The sequence below is a fragment of the Lactuca serriola genome, chromosome 2 (genome assembly GCF_051521515.1).
Source record: "Lactuca serriola cultivar US96UC23 chromosome 2, Lser_US96UC23_V15, whole genome shotgun sequence".
Classification (NCBI taxonomy): Eukaryota; Viridiplantae; Streptophyta; class Magnoliopsida; order Asterales; family Asteraceae; genus Lactuca; species Lactuca serriola.
Window position 1 is genome coordinate 24,244,955 of NC_136409.1, and position 6,872 is coordinate 24,251,826.

The following is a 6,872-nucleotide window of genomic DNA, read 5'->3' on the forward strand; positions in this document are numbered from 1 at the left end:
CTTGCTATCATCGTGAGTCATTTTCCTTATTTTTTTAAATGTTCATATATTACAAAAATAATGTATATACATTTAATATTTATTCTTTTCAAAAATTCCTATTTTAAAAGTTAAAGCCGAAATATTTCTTATATTTTCGATGAATTCAAAGAAAATGAAAATGTGCACAGAAGTTTATTTTTTTCCTATACTTCGAAATATTCACTTATAGTGCGTCAAGCAACTTTAAAAAAATAATATTTAAAAAAAATACATTTTTGGTGTATATATCATTTCTTTTTGTGCACCATCGGTCACTTTTTAATCTTAAGAAAACATTGAATTGCTTTTACATTTAACTTTTTACGGCTTCAGGGACCCTTAAGAGGACGTAAACATAATGGTGTTGAAAACGATGTTCATATTTGGCCACATAAACATTAATGAGTTAATTTTCAATAGCATATGTAATATATTAATTATCATATTTGCTTACACATCAATGTGGGTTGGCTAATGTAGTTGATAGTCGATCCATAAGGCACAAGTCGACAACTCGTGCGTCATACAAACTCAAAAGGTTTGTGGGAAAGTTTTTTTCTTTTTACACACCACTCTAATTTTACCTATACACGTCACTCTAATGTTAACTATTTCCAATGATGAGTGTTGACATATAAAACTTTATCATAAATTCCCATCAATATCCACGTGTACCATAGGTAATTTCATTTTGTGATCCCTTTTTTCTTTTACTACTGTTTCCCCTTCTATTTTTAATCAAATGGCAAAAATTACCCCATTCATTCTATTCTTTTTTTTCTTAATAGTTTTTTTTTCTTTTGTTTTTTTGTTCTTAATAGTTTTTGTTCTTCTTTCTTTACTTGTGCAACTGTCTCTCTCTTTCTGTTTTTTCTTTTTTTTTTTTTATTAATCGTTTCTTTTATAATTATATTAACTATGTTAATAACATACACTTCTTTTTTTATTTTCTATTTTTTTGTGTTCATTTTTTACATACCACATGTAAAAGTTTTTTTTTTTTTTTTAATGATTATAGACGATTACTTGTTGTTTATTTTTGTTTTGGATTTTTATTATATAATATTTAAAATTAAAAAAATGATGAAGATTTGTTTGGATTTTATTTTTCTTACAATAATATTTATAATATCAATGATATTAGGTTGTTGAAAGTTTATTTGGAATTTTATTTTTTTTATAATATTATTTATATTATTATATTATAAAAACTATATTATTGTTGTTTTTTTTTCCTTTATTTTTTAACATTTTGTTTGTTTTTTTTTAACTTTTGACGTTATGTTCGTTTATATTATTTGATTTTAACTTTTTGATGTTTTGTCTGTTTATCCGAAACCTGTTTTTAACAAAATCAAATCATCTGAATCTGAAACCTTTTTTTTACAACTCATGAATTATTTTTATGAAGTTTTTTTAATGAAAACAATGTAAAAAAAAATATATGTTCAAACATTGTAAAAAGTTTAAAGAAAAGTTGAAAAAAATTAAGAAAAAATTATAAAAAAAATATGACGGCGGTGACGACGTAACACCTAGTGTCCGACGTCAGCAGCTTGATGGTTTTGGTGGTCCGGCAAAGCGACGACATATAATTTCTAATATTTAATTTTTCTTTGTATAATTGTTTGATGTACTGAATGCATTCTATTTCGGCATTATCGTCGACGGGATATGTAATCAATTTTTTAATACTTTTTATTTTTAATTAATTTTTTAATCGGATTTTAATTATATATAAATTACAAAATCATAAAATAAACCCATAAATTTTTTGAATATTTCTCATTAAATAAAAAAATACATTGCGATCCATGTTGTAATTTAATATATGTTGATTTAATTATTTAACGTTTGTAAAATATAATAATTTTATATATTTGTTCTTTCTAACTTATTTTTAAAAAAATAAATATGAAATAAAATATTTAAATAGCAAAAAGTAAATATAATTAATTATTAGTAATAAAATTAAAAAGAAAAGTAGCATGAAATTGAGTATAATATAATAGAGTGATGTGTTGTAGACCTAATGATATAGGTTAGTATTGTAGATTAGTGTGTATAAAATAGAACCTTAAACTCAAAAAACAACAAATATAATATACGCATTAAATATACTTTTTGTAGAGTCTATTAATTACACTCATTAAAGATTTTATTAAGGATACCGTTTATTGTTATCTTCATCTTAATTTTATTCGGAAGAAACCAAGATAATTCTATCAATTTATATGGAGAAATAGCAAGGTTAAATGGGACTAAAATTATTTGTTTGGGTCTTTACCTAGCTTCTTTACGGGCTTCTTTTATATATATTTATTTGCCGGTTCTAAAAAAAATTGTACTAAAAGAGACCTTACTTTTAACGGGTATAACTTTTAATTCATCTGAAGATTGGAGGTTTGTTTATATCGACAGAGCTCTCGTCACGGTGGAAAACCGTCAGATTACCTCCTAATTTGATATTCTCCCAATTTTAGCACATTTCGTAATTTTATTTTTATTTGTTTTTATAATAGAATATACTAGATTATCACCCGCGTTAAACGCGGAGAAGATAAATTAAATACATATTACATCAATAGGTGGCAAATACATATTACATCAATAGGTGGCATTGTCTTAGGTGAAATTTTAATAAAAAATGTTAGTTAGATTATTTTTATACTTTTTGAACCAAACTTATTAAATAAAAATATTTAATATTTATATTAGAGTAATTTGGTTTTTTAATACAATAATTTTTAACATAAATGATCTACGTAATCATTGTTTTATCACAAGATGATGTGACTTCTTAATTAAAACATATTGTGTAGTAGCATTATAAATTGACTTTGTCCGATGTACCAACCTCTATGGAGGCTCACATGACTCTTTTCATATTGGCCCTGTAAAACCAAAAGCAACAATAGGTTATTATATGTACCAGCAACATTAAATTCTGCAAAGAATTTCGATAAAGATTACAGTTTAAATGCATTGTCATAACCATAAACATCAAATTCAGATATTTTAATTTGGTAAATTTATAAAGTATTTTTTCCTTATAAAAATTAAAATATGATTTTTCAGGCTACACCCGATCACATATACATATCTTTTAATCAAAGAAATTATTACAAGAAAAAAAAACATGTTTTGAACAAAAATATAATATTAGTTTCATAATTTACCAAAAGTTAACACTAATAAATAATAATGAATGTTCACAAATCTTGCATTTTGATCACTGCATCCAACTAACAAATGGAATTCAGTTTAGAGGATTGATTCAAGAAGTGCATCCATGACTTCTTGTAGCCAAATTTGTGGAAATGCTAAGACCTACCAAAATATGAAGGAACAGTTTATGAGGCTACAAATGGTTTTTGGAAGGCAATACAAATTCAAAATCGTTAGCACATATCTTTTCTATCTTCTTCAATTATTAAATTTAGATCAAACTTGTCAAAATCAAATTACAAAAAAAAAAAAAAAAAAAAAAAAAAAAAAAAAAAAAAACCCTGATATATAACCTAGCAATCAAACAACACATTTTTCATACAATTAAATATCACAGATCCACAATTTATACTTTATATAATATTCTTAAATTATATCTTACCTTTTCATCTTTAATGGTTACTAACACATCTTTCTGCCTTATTGTTGTGACACACATGTATATCAAAATAAGAGAAAGAACTTTAGAGAACGAATGTTGATAGAGTGAACCTTCATTGAAAACGCAGCAGAATTATTCATAGACCCGCTAGGATTCTTCTATAGACCGCTAGAAGATCTATATATTGACAACCGGTGTGACTTCTATGAGAACGCACCATTTAAAGTAACATATTTGATTAATGTAAGTGAAAAATCATTTGGAATACTTACCAATTGTGATTGTTTCTACTTGAATGTGAACATTAACATTCTTGTAGAGAAATAGAACTTCAAATTAATCTTACATAGCTAAATCAACAAACATGACAACACAAAAAGAAACCTAAATTGATATATAACCAATTAGGTTTTGTTGAACAATTTTTTCAATTTATCAAAATTTTATTTTATTACAAACCTACATGAGTAATCAATAATCTTAAGCAAGTGAAAGAAGTAATTGTTAATTTAAAGCTAGTAAAAAAATACTATATTGTGAAATTGCTTATAATTTGCATGTTTGTTTATTGTCCTGGAGGTACCTAACCACTTGAGCATGTATTATTATTTAATTAATTAGTGCATTAATTACATTATAGAATATGAAATTTAACAATTGTTCAAATTCATTTACACTTGATTTATTAATAGAAAATTGACAAATATATAGTCATAAAAGTATGCTTAATTCAACAATTTTTTATCAAAATTAGTAGAAAACCGAGTTTCTTGAAGAAACAAATCAAATACACAAAAACGATATAAATAAAAAAAAAACAAAGAATTGAGCAAAGAACATTTGAAGATCATGTCAGAAAGGTATGACCAATATGATCTTCTTGGCACTTTTCAATATAGTCATGATTAATGTTTTCTCATCTTCAAGATGATAAGTACAAGTGAGTAGAGAAAACAAATTTATAAGCATAAAAATATGCTTAATTCAACAAATTTGTTATCAAATTTAATGAAAAATATTTTTTTCGAAATACTCAATTATTAATTATGTAGGATATTACCACTAAGGTATTTAGAGTTTTGCATCATCCTCAAGCTTCAATACAAACATCAACTAATGCTCATCATTTTCAAGTAAAATTCTCTGCAATTTAAACTTAAATATAGTAAATATAATCAATAACATTATAAAAATGGTAAGTTTAAGAATAAATACATACAATTATTAAGTTAGATAGTTGGAAATCGAGCAATTATAATTTAACATGTATCAAACCGATATTACTTTCAAAACTTGAAGTATTTACTATAGTAATAAGATTTAAATTCAAGATGACTGTTTTTCCCTTGATGAATTTTGGTACCATCAATCTACACTGAGAAAGAAATAGAATAATTATGAAGATATATCATGTTGATTTGCAAACATATAGGATGAGCAGTGCATAAATTACGACTTTAAATTTGGAGAGGATTTGAATTTTGAATTTTGAATTTTGAATTTTATTTTAGGGATAAAGGAAATTGGTGAAGGTTTGAGCGGAAACATTAATAGACAACGTGTTTGACCAAACATTGGTCAATATGACATAAACAATTTGATCTAAGGGTGGAAAATGTATAAGTAAAACACAATCAAAAGTCTTTATTGTTTTAGATGATGGAATAAAATTTCTCTTTTAAAAATAGATATCAATCTTCTATTTAGTAAATGTAAACTTCTTTGTCTTTGTCTCTCTCTAGCATCATTGTAATGAGTTTTATTATTTAAATCTATAAAATTATATGATATCATTAATATCTAAAAATAATCATATTTCAATGGTAAATATTACTAATAAATTTATAAATAATTTCACAAGAAATATAAATAATTGTTTTATAACGTTTAAAAGATTTATAAAAGTTTACAATTTTCTAAAAAGTGGTAGTTTTCTAATATTTATATTGAGGTTGTAATGAATAACATTGTAACAATGCTGAAATACTCACATTCAAAAGAAATAATAGAGTAAAATATGATTAAATTTCTCAATTCATATGAGTTTAAACCTAAAAGGAAAATAGATGAATAACTCAACATTTCATAAAACCCAAAATATATTCAACTGATCAAAATTCTAACCCAAAAACAAATAGTATGAAATAAAATCATCAAAAATCAAACCCCAGAACCAAATAGTAAGTAAACAAAATATGAAATGAATAATATTCAAATCACTCAACTACTCATACAAAATCATGAAAATAAGATATTATTTATCTTGCTTTGGAATTAATAGTTTTGGCTTGCCTTCTCTAGAAGTACGATTTGTCATTGATGTTGATGGTCGTTTGTTTATGGACATGGGTGTCAGATTATCAACATCGTAAACATCTTACCAGTTGCGTTTTAATTCTTCATGTCCATACATTTTTTAAAGGATGTCCACTCAGTTAGTGGACTTGTTACAGTGTTTTTATTAAGATTCGGAGCGGGTGTGGCGTTATCATCAGTAAACAAAACAACATCCTAAATGTAGAAAATAAATTCATATGTCAATCTAAAAGTTAATAATATTTTAAAGTTTTTAAAATATTAGATTTAGTTATATTATATTTAAAACCTTCTAATTTAATGTGTCTTGAGATCCGACTTCTACCAATAAAACATTAAACATAATCGGATTATGGCGCCTACATTTGTAGTACACAGAAATATGTTAGTTGGTCAACTGAAATATAAAAAACGAAATTTAATAAGTGTAATGTTTGTAGTATTCTTCGTAAAAGAATGTTTCCTGTTCGATATTAAATTTTTTTTCCAATGCAACAATGATTGTATTATCAACAATGAAGTTTGAGATAACATAACCATCAACTTTGTTCTTCAAATTATAATTTTTTTTTATCGAAAACTACATTCAAAGCAAATGGATAAATCTCCATATTACCTTCCTAAAAATTAAAATAAATGGTTATAAAAATAGGCAGACAAAAGATAAAAAATTAGTTTTATATAAATGAAGTTAATATTGATAACCTCATTAAACTTTTGAAGCAACTCTTGTGCGGTTTTTTCTAGAAGTTTCTTTGTGTCACGATCAAATAATATAAGTGACACCATACTGGTAAAGTCTTGTACTTGAATGTCGATTTTGAAACTAAAGTCATTGATATAAACAAATACAGTAATATAAAATTAGAAAATTTAACTAAAGAGTATAATAATATGTATAAAAGAATTATTGAAAAACTTAGAA